This window comes from Lepidochelys kempii, chromosome 2 (genome assembly GCF_965140285.1).
Source record: "Lepidochelys kempii isolate rLepKem1 chromosome 2, rLepKem1.hap1, whole genome shotgun sequence".
Lineage (NCBI taxonomy): Eukaryota > Metazoa > Chordata > Testudines > Cheloniidae > Lepidochelys > Lepidochelys kempii.
Genome location: NC_136381.1, coordinates 1,927,316 through 1,939,959, shown reverse-complemented (window position 1 = coordinate 1,939,959; position 12,644 = coordinate 1,927,316). Strand labels below are relative to the sequence as shown.

The following is a 12,644-nucleotide window of genomic DNA, read 5'->3' as shown; positions in this document are numbered from 1 at the left end:
CACCGACATGAAAGTTGCGATATTACAACAAAAAAATTCAAATCCAGACTCCAGCGAGAAACTGTTGAACTGGAATTCATTTGCAAATTGGATACAATTAACTTAGGCTTGAATAGAGACTTGGAGTGGCTAAGTCATTATGCAAGGTAACCTATTTCCCCTTGTTTTTTCCTACCCCCCCTCCCCAGACATTCTTGTTAAACCCTGGATTTGTGCTGGAAATGGCCCACCTTGATCATACACATTGTAAGGAGAGTGATCACTTTAGATAAGCTATTACCAGCAGGAGAGTGGGGTGGGGGGGAGGTATTTTTTCATGCGTTGTGTGTATAAAAAGATCTTCTACACTTTCCACAGTATGCATCCGATGAAGTGAGCTGTAGCTCACAAAAGCTCATGCTCAAATAAATTGGTTAGTCTCTAAGGTGCCACAAGTACTCTTTTTTTTAATCTATTTTGGCATTTCGAAACATCTAGCAAACACCTACTCCCCACAAGTGGGTGTTTTACATCCGTTAACGGGTCACATCATCAGATGAATCAAATCATACAAGGGCCTTTGCGTTTGGTTTACACATGACCTATTAGTCCTTAGAGTCCCCAATTATTAGGCCTGTTTTAAGATGTGGCCAAGAGGGGCAGTGACTTGCCCCAAGTTATCACAGCAAGCCTGTGGCAGAGCTGGAGCACCTGGCCCTCTGCTCAGTTCACTAACCAACTAATTAACGAGAGAGGCTCCTCCATCTGCCTCTAGTAACAATGCACCCCACTAAGCAGAGTACCGGAGCTGTAGCCAGCACTCATTCACCTGTTTCCTGAGTGTCATCAGACTAGACACTGCTCAGGAGGTAGGAATCTGGCCACTGCGACCCATGCTGGTGAAGGCAGAGGAATGGGTCTAAAGGGAGCACAATACTGCAGAGTCCCTGCAGCAGGGATGAATCCAGATACTCCTGATACAGCAAAAAGCTGGTACTCATGCAAGAGCCATCAAGCCTTAAGAAAAATGTAACATTAACAGAGAAAGTCCAGCCCAGCATGAAGCCATGTTGTTAAACCCTTGGAAACTCAGTGCACCAGATTGGGTCTGGCCAACCTGCAAGCCAGAGGGCAGCAGTGCATAGTTACAAGGCTCAGACAGCTGGACAAAGCTACATCTCTGATCCTTAGAGACTAAGGAATTTATTTGAGCATGAGCTTTCATGAGCTACAGCTCACTTCATCGGATGCATACCGTGGAAACTGCAGCAGACTTTATATACACACAGAGATCATGAAACAATACCTCCTCCCACCCCACTGTCCTGCTGGTAATAGCTTATCTAAAGTGATCTTCAAGTTGGGCCATTTCCAGCACAAATCCAGGTTCTCACCCTCCACCCCCCCCCCCCCCCACACACACACAAACTCACTCTCCTGCTGGTAATAGCCCATCCAAAGTGACAGCTCTCTACACAATGTGCATGATAATCAAGGTGGTCCATTTCCTGCACAAATCCAGGTTCTCTCACCCCCCTCCAAAAAACACACACACACAAACTCACTATCCTGCTGAGAAAACCTGGATTTGTGCAGGAAATGGCCCACCTTGATTATCATGCACATTGTATAGAGAGCTGTCACTTTGGATGGGCTATTACCAGCAGGAGAGTGAGTTTGTGTGTGGGGGGGTGGAGGGTGAGAGAACCTGGATTTGTGCTGGAAATGGCCCAACTTGATGATCACTTTAGATAAGCTATTACCAGCAGGACAGTGGGGTGGGAGGAGGTATTGTTTCATGATCTCTGTGTGTATATATAAAGTCTGCTGCAGTTTCCACGGTATGCATCCGATGAAGTGAGCTGTAGCTCACGAAAGCTCATGCTCAAATAAATTGGTTAGTCTCTAAGGTGCCACAAGTACTCCTTTTCTTTTTGCGAATACAGACTAACACGGCTGTTACTCTGAAACATCTCTGATCCTGGGATTTCAGTTCTGTATCAAGAGAAAACTGCAGATCCACAGGTGACAGAGATGCAGGTGAGAGAGGAAACAGACCAGTGCTCCCAACGCCTCCTGAAGTGCACGCAAACAAGAACTAGACTAGCAGCATGGACCCAGAGAAGCTTTGTCATTTCCAAAGTTGCATGCAACGCAGCTAGCCATAGGACAAGTAACCGGTTCAGTACAAATAACTGAGGCTAAACCAGCCTTCCCATCTAGCTATCAGCCAGACTGTCAGAGGCCAGTCCTTACAGCCACCTGACTGGAGTGGCATTCACTAACACAGGCCCGAACAGATGCAGACCCTGACCCAGCACTGAAGAGCTTACAGTGCGAGTAAGCCACATAGCTGGGAGTAGACAGATGTTAACTAGGGAAGCTACTCCTACAGACAGCTACAATGCCATTCACAGGAGCAGCAATAAGCATTCACCAGCAGCAGCGTGGTATGGAGAGGTGATCTCCTGAGGATTTATTTCAGGATAAGCTACTTATGAAAACTGTTTCCTATCATGAATCAGCATTTTTTAAAGATGCAACTGGCTAATGACCCCATTAACAACAGCGATAAGCTACAGAACGGCAAAGGAAGATCATTCCCGGTCAGCCTTCCCACAGCAAGCAAGTACATCCAGTGGCCAGTTTCCTGTAAGGTGGAGATTGCATAAAGCACTCAGCAGTCCCATAAGGGGGTCACTGAGCTAGGAACAATCAGGCACCCAAACTGCCATGAAAGGAGCCCAGCCCATGGGATGTGCTGCTGCCCTGCTGAAGCAGAGCTTTAAGGACAGCCTGTGGGTGAGGAAAGCCCTGCAAGACAGAAGCCACAAACATCCAGCACAGAATTCCCCCCCCACACATACCCCGTAAGTTTTGCTCTTGCTCCCTGTTCGGTGCACGTGTGTGAACCGATCCAGGTTCTCTCTAGCCCAGTCCTGCAACACATCGCCATTTCTCTGAGGCAAAAGCCCCAGACCCCAAACTAGGACCACAGCCCAGGAGCTGAAGTGCTGGGGACATTCCCAAAAGCCCCATCCCAGAGCCAGGATGCTTAGTGATGACAAGTGAGCCTGGCACTGCTCCCCAGGGCCGGGAGGAGACAGCAGGTCACAGGCTGCTGGACCAAGGAAGGCAGCAGGAAGCCTGGACATCTGGGTTCTCTCTCCAGCTCTGGGAGGGGCATGGGGTCTAGTGGGTAGAACAGGGGGGCGCTGGGAGCCCGGACGCCTGGGTTCTCTCCCCGGTTCTGGGAGGGGCATGGGGTCTAGTGGGTAGAACAGGGGGGCGCTGGGAGCCCGGACGCCTGGGTTCTCTCTCCAGCTCTGGGAGGGGAGTGGGGTCTAGTGGGTAGAGCGGGGGGGGCCGCTGGGAGCCCGGACGCCTGGGTTTTCTCCCCGGTTCTGGGAGGGGAGTGGGGTCTAGTGGGTAGAGCAGGGGGGCTGCTGGGAGCCCGGACACCTGGGTTCCATCCCCGGTTCTGGGAGGGGAGTGGGGACTAGTGGGTAGAGCAGGGGGGCCGCTGGGAGCCCGGACGCCTGGGTTCCATCCCCGGTTCTGGGAGGGGAGTGGGGACTAGTGGGTAGAGCGGGGGGGGCCGCTGGGAGCCCGGACGCCTGGGTTTTCTCCCCGGTTCTGGGAGAGGAGTGGGGTCTAGTGGGTAGAGCAGGGGGGCCGCTGGGAGCCCGGACGCCTGGGTTCCATCCCCGGCTCTGGGAGGGGAGTGGGGACTAGTGGGTAGAGCGGGGGGGGCCGCTGGGAGCCCGGACGCCTGGGTTTTCTCCCCGGTTCTGGGAGGGGAGTGGGGTCTAGTGGGTAGAGCAGGGGGGCCGCTGGGAGCCCGGACGCCTGGTTTCCATCCCCGGCTCTGGGAGGGGAGTGGGGACTAGTGGGTAGAGCGGGGGGGGCCGCTGGGAGCCCGGACGCCTGGGTTTTCTCCCCGGTTCTGGGAGGGGAGTGGGGACTAGTGGGTAGAGCAGGGGGGCCGCTGGGAGCCCGGACGCCTGGGTTCCATCCCCGGCTCTGGGAGGGGAGTGGGGACTAGTGGGTAGAGCGGGGGGGGCCGCTGGGAGCCCGGACGCCTGGGTTCCATCCCTGGCTCTGGGAGGGGAGTGGGGACTAGTGGGTAGAGCGGGGGGGGCCGCTGGGAGCCCGGACGCCTGGGTTCCATCCCCGGCTCTGGGAGGGGAGTGGGGACTAGTGGGTAGAGCGGGAGGGGGGGGGGCCGCTGGGAGCCCGGACGCCTGGGTTCCATCCCCGGCTCTGGGAGGGGAGTGGGGTCTAGTGGGTAGAGCGGGAGGGGGGGGGGCCGCTGGGAGCCCGGACGCCTGGGTTCCATCCCGCCCCTGACGGGTCGCGGGGCCCCACGCAGCCGCGGCCGCACTGGGCGAAGGAGCCCGGCCGCGCGGCGCCCCCGCCCGCACCCCGGCGGCGGCCGTACCTGCCCCCTCCCGCTCGGCGGCCCGGACGCTGCTGCTCCGGCTGCTTCCGGGACAGCCTGGCCCCGCCCCCACCTGCGCGAGGGGCGGGGACTCCTCGCCCCGCCCGCCCCCTCACGTGACCCCGCCAGTTCGGCCGGCCGTTGGTACCGAGGCACCCAAACACTGTCATGCGCATGCGCCTGAGCTGAGAGCAGCCCCGCCCCCCCGCGACTGACCGAGGGCGGGGTCTGGTCACACCCGCGGGGGAGGGGAGCCCCACCCTCTCGGGGCGTGGCAGCGTCAGGCCCCTCCCCCGAGACGCCCCTCCCCCATCTGGTGTGGCAGCCCTGCCCCCCCCGCAAGAGACCCCCTCCCACCTCCCATGCAGGGGGCCTCTCTCCCCACCCCCCACAAGAGACCCCCCCCCCACACACACACACACCCCCTCCCATGCAGGGGGCCTCTCTCCCCACCCCCCACAAGAGACCCCCCCACACACACACACACACCCCCTCCCATGCAGGGGGCCTCTCTCCCCACCCCCCACAAGAGACCCCCCCACACACACACACCCCTCCCATGCAGGGGGCCTCTCTCCCCACCCCCCACAAGAGACCCACACACACACCCCTCCCATCCAGGGGGCCTCTCTCCCCACCCCCCACAAGAGACCCCCACACACACACACACCCCTCCCATGCAGGGGGCCTCTCTCCCCACCCCCCACAAGAGACCCCCCCCACACACACACACACACACACCCCTCCCATGCAGGGGGCCTCTCTCCCCACCCCCCACAAGAGACCCCCCCCACACACACACACACCCCTCCCATCCAGGGGGCCTCTCTCCCCACCCCCCACAAGAGACCCACACACACACACACACCCCTCCCATCCAGGGGGCCTCTCTCCCCACCCCCCACAAGAGACCCCCCCACACACACACACCCCCTCCCATGCAGGGGGCCTCTCTCCCCACCCCCCACAAGAGACCCCCACACACACCCCTCCCATGCAGGGGGGCTCTCTCCCCACCCCCCACAAGAGACCCCCCCCCACACACACACACACCCCTCCCATGCAGGGGGCCTCTCTCCCCGCAAGAGACCCCCACCTCTCAAACCCCTGCAGGAGACCCCCTCCCCCACACTGGGGCTCTCTCCCCACCCAGCCCACTATGCTCTGGGGGAGACACCCCAAGAAGGTGCCCCCCACACCCAGCCCCGGGGGGAACAGGGCTCGCACCGGCGGCTCCACCCACAGCGGACGCCCCCCCCCAGCAGTGCAGCTCGGTAGAGCCACGTCACGCCCTGGACGGCGCACGTCTGTCACGCCGCCGAACACGCGTGGAGGCTGGGGCTGCTCGACAGGCACTGCGCCTGGGCCCCCCGGCCTCTGTGCCCCTCTTCCCCTGCCCTCACCTCCCAGCCACGCTCAGAGGGAAGCCTGGTGCCCAGTCAGAGCAGGCAAGGCCACCCTTCACCCCGAGACACACATCTCCTTCCCCCCACACCCACCAGCACAGGGCTCAGCGCAGCAGTCCCCAGCGAACATGGCAGGAGTTTTCTTTCCCACGGAGCATTACCAGCAGCTAATCTAACACCTCCGCCTCACGGAGTCCGGCTGCTGCTGCCTGGAATCCAGCCTTGCCACAGCCTGGCCTGAATGGCCCTGGTCCCCACAGCCACCATCTTACCCATAGCACGGCACGAGGGGCAGCGAGACCAGCCCAGGAAGCCCCCGATCAATCGCCAAAGCCAGGCGGACACAAGCTGGATGGCACATGGGCGAGGATCTCAGCCATTACGCAGCAAGGTCCTGCCTCATCACAGCATGCCATGGGCTCAAAGACACGCCAGCTTTGCAGGGCTGTGGGCGCTGTTCCAAAGGGGCACTGGGGAAAGGAGATAGCCCTGCGCTCAGGGAGAGCAGGAAGGGGGAATTCAGGCATGAGGGATGCCATGTATTCTTTTGGGGATTTTCCCCATTTGTGGGGAGGGGGGAAGAAAGGCATTATACAGATAACGCCATACGCTTCTGAGAGGGGGGGCCACAGATGTGTGTGATAGGGAGGTTCCAGCCCACGTAGCCAAGGCCTGTAAAGGTCTCAGGGGAACAGAAAGCGCTAAGGCTGTTTGCTACCCTTGAGTATTAGCAGGAGGAGGAAGGCAGGACCCTTGGAAAAAGGCTCCAGAGGGATAATCCCCACCAGGGCTCCAAGCCCCCACATTGGGGATTGCATCCTCTAATCACCCCTTAAGTCTTCCTGCTGGCAACCCCACAGGCCCTCAACACCCTGCAGCAAAGGGACTGCATGCTTACCTTTCCCCCAGCACTGCTTCTTCCACAGGCTCCACCTGCAGGAACTGATTTAGCAGCTGGGCTGGCTGCAGAGTCTGCTTTTAAGGGGAGCCAGCTGGGGCACGCTGGCTGTGGGGGAGACAGCGCTCCCTGGGGGAAGGGAGGGCAGTGCTGTGGCGGGAGCCCAATGGGAAAGGTGGATGTTGTTTGGTGTAGCTTAATTTGCCATTCCTAATAAATGGGAGTCTGAAGAAAAAGTATCTCTGTAAAAAGTATACAGTCAGCTCTTCCTGGCCAGTCCTTCACAACCACAGAGCTCATTGCCAGCCATTAAACTGACAAGCAACCCTCCTAGCATAGCCTCAAAGGGGCAGGTCTGTAAGTGTCATCAGCCCCATTACACAGAGCAGCAAACTGAGGCACAGAAAGGGGAAATGACTTGCCCAAGCCTAGAGCCAGAACTAAAGCTCAAGCATTCGTAGGTCACAGTGCTGGACTCTGCCACTTAGGCCAGGCCAGCAACCTCTGAGAGCTGCACCATGTTCTACAGTACCAGCCCAGCACACTGTGGTGTCCCAGCTGCAGGAGTCTGGCCCATCACCGGTGTGTACTGTAGCAGCTTTAATAAGGGTCAAATGGGGAATATTTAAAGATCAAATCTCCTTTTCAAAGAGCAGTGTCTGTTCATCACAGTATTCTTGTCAGCAAGTTAAGGAAGTATGGGCTGGATGAATGCACTATAAGGTGGATAGAAAGCTGGCTAGATTGTCGGGCTCAACGGGTAGTGATCAATGGCTCCATGTCTAGTTGGCAGCCGGTGTCAAGTGGAGTGCCCCAGGGGTTGGTCCTGGGGCCGGTTTTGTTCAATATCTTCATAAATGATCTGGAGGATGGTGTGGATTGCACTCTCAGCAAATTTGCGGATGATACTAAACTGGGAGGAGTGGTAGATACGCTGGAGGGGAGGGATAGGATACAGAAGGACCTAGACAAATTGGAGGATTGGGCCAAAAGAAATCTGATGAGGTTCAATAAGGATAAGTGCAGGGTCCTGCACTTAGGATGGAAGAATCCAATGCACCGCTACAGACTAGGGACCGAATGGCTAGGCAGCAGTTCTGCGGAAAAGGACCTAGGGGTGACAGTGGACAAGAAGCTGGATATGAGTCAGCAGTGTGCCCTTGTTGCCAAGAAGGCCAATGGCATTTTGGGATGTATAAGTAGGGGCATAGCGAGCAGATCGAGGGACGTGATCGTTCCCCTCTATTCGACATTGGTGAGGCCTCATCTGGAGTACTGTGTCCAGTTTTGGGCCCCACACTTCAAGAAGGATGTGGATAAATTGGAGAGAGTCCAGCGAAGGGCAACAAAAATGATTAGGGGACTGGAACACATGAGTTATGAGGAGAGGCTGAGGGAGCTGGGATTGTTTAGCCTGCAGAAGAGAAGAATGAGGGGGGATTTGATAGCTGCTTTCAACTACCTGAAAGGGGGTTCCAAAGAGGATGGCTCTAGACTGTTCTCAATGGTAGCAGATGACAGAACGAGGAGTAATGGTCTCAAGTTGCAGTGGGGGAGGTTTAGATTGGATATTAGGAAAAACTTTTTCACTAAGAGGGTGGTGAAACACTGGAATGCGTTACCTAGGGAGGTGGTAGAATCTCCTTCCTTAGAGGTTTTTAAGGTCAGGCTTGACAAAGCCCTGGCTGGGATGATTTAACTGGGAATTGGTCCTGCTTCGAGCAGGGGGTTGGACTAGATGACCTTCTGGGGTCCCTTCCAACCCTGATATTCTATGATTCTATGATTCATTTGTCATCTTGAGGTTTGCTTGCGAGTGAGCGAGCTCTGCAAAGCAGGGTGGTGACTGGGAGGTGAGAAAGATCTGCTACGAAGGGCACTGAGCCAGTGGGAGCCATGCAGCCCTCAGAGAACGACCTGGGAGGTTGGGTCACTGGTTAAGGGAAAGAACATGTCCTCTTGAGGGAGGTTGACCCTGTGGTTAAGCCACAGGACTGGGAGTCAGGAGACCTGAGTTCCCAGCTCAGCCCCAAGCCAGTCACTTTCCCCTCTGTCCCCCGCCCTCTGCCGCTGTGGAATATGGCCTCCCACACGGCGAACTAGGAGGCTGCCCTGGTTAACATTAGTGAGGCAGACTGCGCTCCGTGGATGGCAAGTGCTGTGGCAAGGCAAAGGGTTATTCTGGTGTTATGAGATCATCACTCCATACATTAATAAATAAACTGGTGTGACTGTGTCTCCAGCATCTGGCTTTGCACATGAAAGCCTCTGCCCCGTATCACAGGTGCCAGGAGGATGGCTGTCCCAGCAGTCAACAGCCTGGAGCCCTATGTGTTCAGGGATACAGGCTGGCCTGGCTGTTTGAGGCAGTGCCCTGAGTTGCCCAGTGAAGCCATTCTCCTCTCCATCCTGTCCAGCTGCTTGAAGGGGGAATCTTCTCCCAGATCCTGGAGAAGGGAAATTAGGCTGGACCCCGAGTCACAGCGTCCATGCAGCTCTGCAGGTGCCTTCAGAGCACTGGGCACCGGGCAGTTGTCTGGGCCTAGGGCTGGCCCTGGCATAACACCACAAAGTCATTCGTTGCTGTGCCCGTTAGTAGACGAGGCTGATAGCACCAGACGCGCAAAGCCTCCACAGCGATCCAAAGCCACCTGTGGGAAGCGCTGCCACGCCACCCATGTTAGAGGGCTAGAACGGAGAAGGAAGCAGTTTCCGGTATCCAGGAGAATCTAAACCCGCTTAGGAGAAATATAATTTATTCATCTAGCAGTAGCAAGTTCTCCCTAGGGCTGCTGGCCCCAAATCTCTCCTTCTTCCCTATCACTTCCCTGCCAGCCCAATGTAAATCAAACTTCCCATTTCCTCCCCGCTCTACATCAGCATGTTCCCCTGCTGCGTCCCAGACTGCCTCTCCCATCTGCCTTTCTCACTATGCCAGGCTGACTGAGTCGCACGTCAGATGTGGTGTGGAGGTCAGTCTAACCCAGGTACCGGCGAAGATCGATTATCTGTGCCTCGGGGTTTGGGTGCCCAACTCAAGGCCTGGTTTTATACAGCGCTGAGCACCCTCTCTCTGAAAATCAGGCCCTTTTAAGGAATCTCAATTTGGATCCCCCAAGTCACTTCAAAATCTTGGCCGTGACATGTGGTGTCCACCCAGATTCCACCCACCAGAGCACCCGCAGCCCCTCGCTGAGATGCTCCTAACACTCGCTGTCCCCTTCGCAGCAGCCAGCTCCCTGTGAGCACGCTCCCTGACTGCATGTGCACGGCCAGGCCTTCAGTGCTGTGAGAGAAAGGGAGAGACGGCACCAGTGCCGCCTGTGAGCCTCCAGACGGACAAGCGGCTGAACGGAACACGGGGTGCATTAAGCAGTGGGCTCCATCCTGACGGGGCATTACTGGCTAGTAACCTGCAGATTACATGTAATGTTGTGTTCCGGTTTCCCCATCACTGACTCTTGGTGAACTTTGCTATCCCAACTAAATCGGTTCCTGCTGACCGCTTCCTGGCCAGCCCTGCAGCATAGAGAACAGCGGCTTGGCTTCGCTGTGTATTGGGACAGAGGATGGAGGTAAGGGACAGCTCGAACTCACCAGCTGCAAGAAGATGCTCCTTTGCTAGCTCCCATTTCTTGCCATCAGTTTGTTTGGGTCTTGAGCAACTCCTGAGCGGGAGGATGGGAGGAAGAAGAGAGAAATCCCAACTGCATTGGTCATCCTGCCTGGTCCAGCACCGCAGGAGCGACAGGGCTGGGAAATACTGCAATAAACCGGGGATGCACAGAAGCCTCGTTACAAATAGGTGAGAGAAATGCATCTGTGCCACCTGCTGGAGAAACCTAGACAGCCTTCCCCTCGCTGCACAGAGGAGACTTCCCCTCTCCCCACAAATAGGCTCCAGACCCACACTGGAGATGGAGGAACACCGGTCACGTTATCGTCTGCCCCACTGTTGGGAGGTTAACGGACGCATTCTTCTGAGAAGGGCAAAGATCCACGTCCTCTGCAAGGCTCCAAAATGCAGGGTGACCCCGATAAGAAGATGATAGCTAGTATGATGATGAATGCCTAGGATTTGTATTCCCATAGCACCTAGGAGCCCCAGGTATGGACCAGACCCCCACTGTGCACGATGGTTTACAAATATAGAACAAAAGGACAGTCCCTGCCCAAAAGAGCTTACATGGAAGGATAAGACAAGAGACAACAGTTGAGTACAGAGCGACCTGGGGGGGAGCACGAGGAAACCCTGAGCCGACATTGTCAGCCGGGCAGGCAGTGATCTGAGCACACCAGCAGCCAAGCCAGCCTCCAGCTTCCTGTAAGCTCCGCAGCAAAGGGGAGTTTTTGGGGGGGTTGAGGTAGGATAATGAGGTACTTTTGCAGATGTTTATGGGGTGCTCCTCCCAAGTATGAGGGGCAGCACAGGAGAAAGCACAAAGAGGCTTGTCTGAAAATGTAACAAGGGTGATGGAGGCTGCAGGAGCTGGGTAAAACCTTGTTAAGGGCTGAGTTAAAGCCTCATTCAAACGGATGTGTGAATATGCCCTTCATTTCAAAGAGTTGGGAGAGAGAGTTAAGGGGCCTGTCCTGGAGCGTGGGGGAGTCCAGGCCCTGCACCCCTCTTCCTGGGATTCACTGAGACTCTCAGCCAGCCAGTAAAACAGAAGGTTTATTGGACAACAGGAACACAGTCCAAAACAGAGCTTGTGGGTACAACCAGGACCCCTCAGTCAAGTCCTTCTGGGGGAGCAGGGAGCTTAGACCCCAGCCCTGGGGTTCCCTGTGTTCCTCCACCCTGCCCCAAACTGAAACTAAACCCCCGCAGCAGGCTCCCTTCTCAGCCTCTGTTCACATTCCTGGGCAGAGGTGTCACCTCCCCGTCCCCCTCCTGGCTCAGGTGACAGGCTCTCAGGTCTCCCATCCCCAGGGCACATTCCCAGGTCAACACTCCCCCCTCCCTGCTGCGTCACATCATCACAGGGCCACACCTAACACAGGGCCTTTTTGAGTCTGTCCAGAAAATAGCACCATGCGGACAGGGGACTCCACTGGGTAGTGTGACCAGGGGCGCTGGGACGGGGGGGCCAGGGGGCGATGGTCCCATCACTTTTTACCGACCATAAGGACAAGTGATGTGGGGCACAGAGAAGCGAGGGGGGACGGGGTTTTGGGGGAAGGGGCAATGCGAGGGCAGGGGCTCAGGGGGAAGGGGTGTAGGGTAACCAGACAGCAAGTATGAAAAATCGGGACAGGGTGGGGGGTAATAGGAGCCTATATAAGAAAAAGCCCCAAATATCGGGACTTCCCTATAAAATCGGGACATCTGGTCACTCTAAAGGGGCGGCACGGGGGCAGAGGGTTGGGGGGCAAGGGCAATGTGGGGGGCGGGGCCAAGGTTTGAGCGCCAGTGGCCCTCGCACTTTTAGGGCGCGTCCGTCACGCCTGATTTTGACCAGGTGTGTGCATGAGTGAACACACAGAAATGGAGACCAGGCAAGAATGGGGGAGAGGCAGAAAGCAAGAATGCTGAGCAGCAGACTGTGAGCACAGCGTGACCTTGGAAAAAGCTAGGGAGAAACTGCTCCTTTTGTTCTTGCTTCCTTCTGCATTCAGAGAAGCAGAACTTTGCATATTCCTTGTTAAGAAACAAGACTGCATTGAAGAAAATACCAGACTTCACCAATTTCTACTTCCAACTGGAACATCCCGGCCTGGGGCCCTGAACGTTGAGTAGCCACTTAGGTTGAAAAGGGGACAAAATAAATAGATCTGATTCCTTCTTCCAGGTTTCCAAGTGCTTTTTGCCTTTTTGTTTGTCTTCCAGAGTGCAAACTCCCTGGGGGGGGCCACTTTGTTGGCATTTGTGCAACAGTATATCCTCAGTTCCCTCCCGTATATGTCCACAGGCTACTTG

At 56.4% G+C, this 12,644-nt stretch overlaps 1 protein-coding gene across 6 annotated transcripts in view; it reads right to left on the bottom strand.

Moving 5' to 3' along the window:
• Nucleotides 1-4,504, bottom strand: part of MROH1 (maestro heat like repeat family member 1) — a 111,611-nt gene extending 107,107 nt beyond the window's left edge. For 5 of the 6 annotated variants that reach the window (XM_073329839.2, XM_073329843.2, XM_073329837.2 and 2 more), the window contains exon 1: nucleotides 4,421-4,504. The gene's annotated coding sequence lies outside the window, so the exon portion shown is untranslated. Of the gene's footprint in view, nucleotides 1-2,846; nucleotides 2,919-4,420 lie in introns of all 6 variants that reach the window. The other variant, XM_073329838.2, reaches the window with a different exon arrangement.
• Between the last annotated feature and the right edge of the window lie 8,140 nt (nucleotides 4,505-12,644).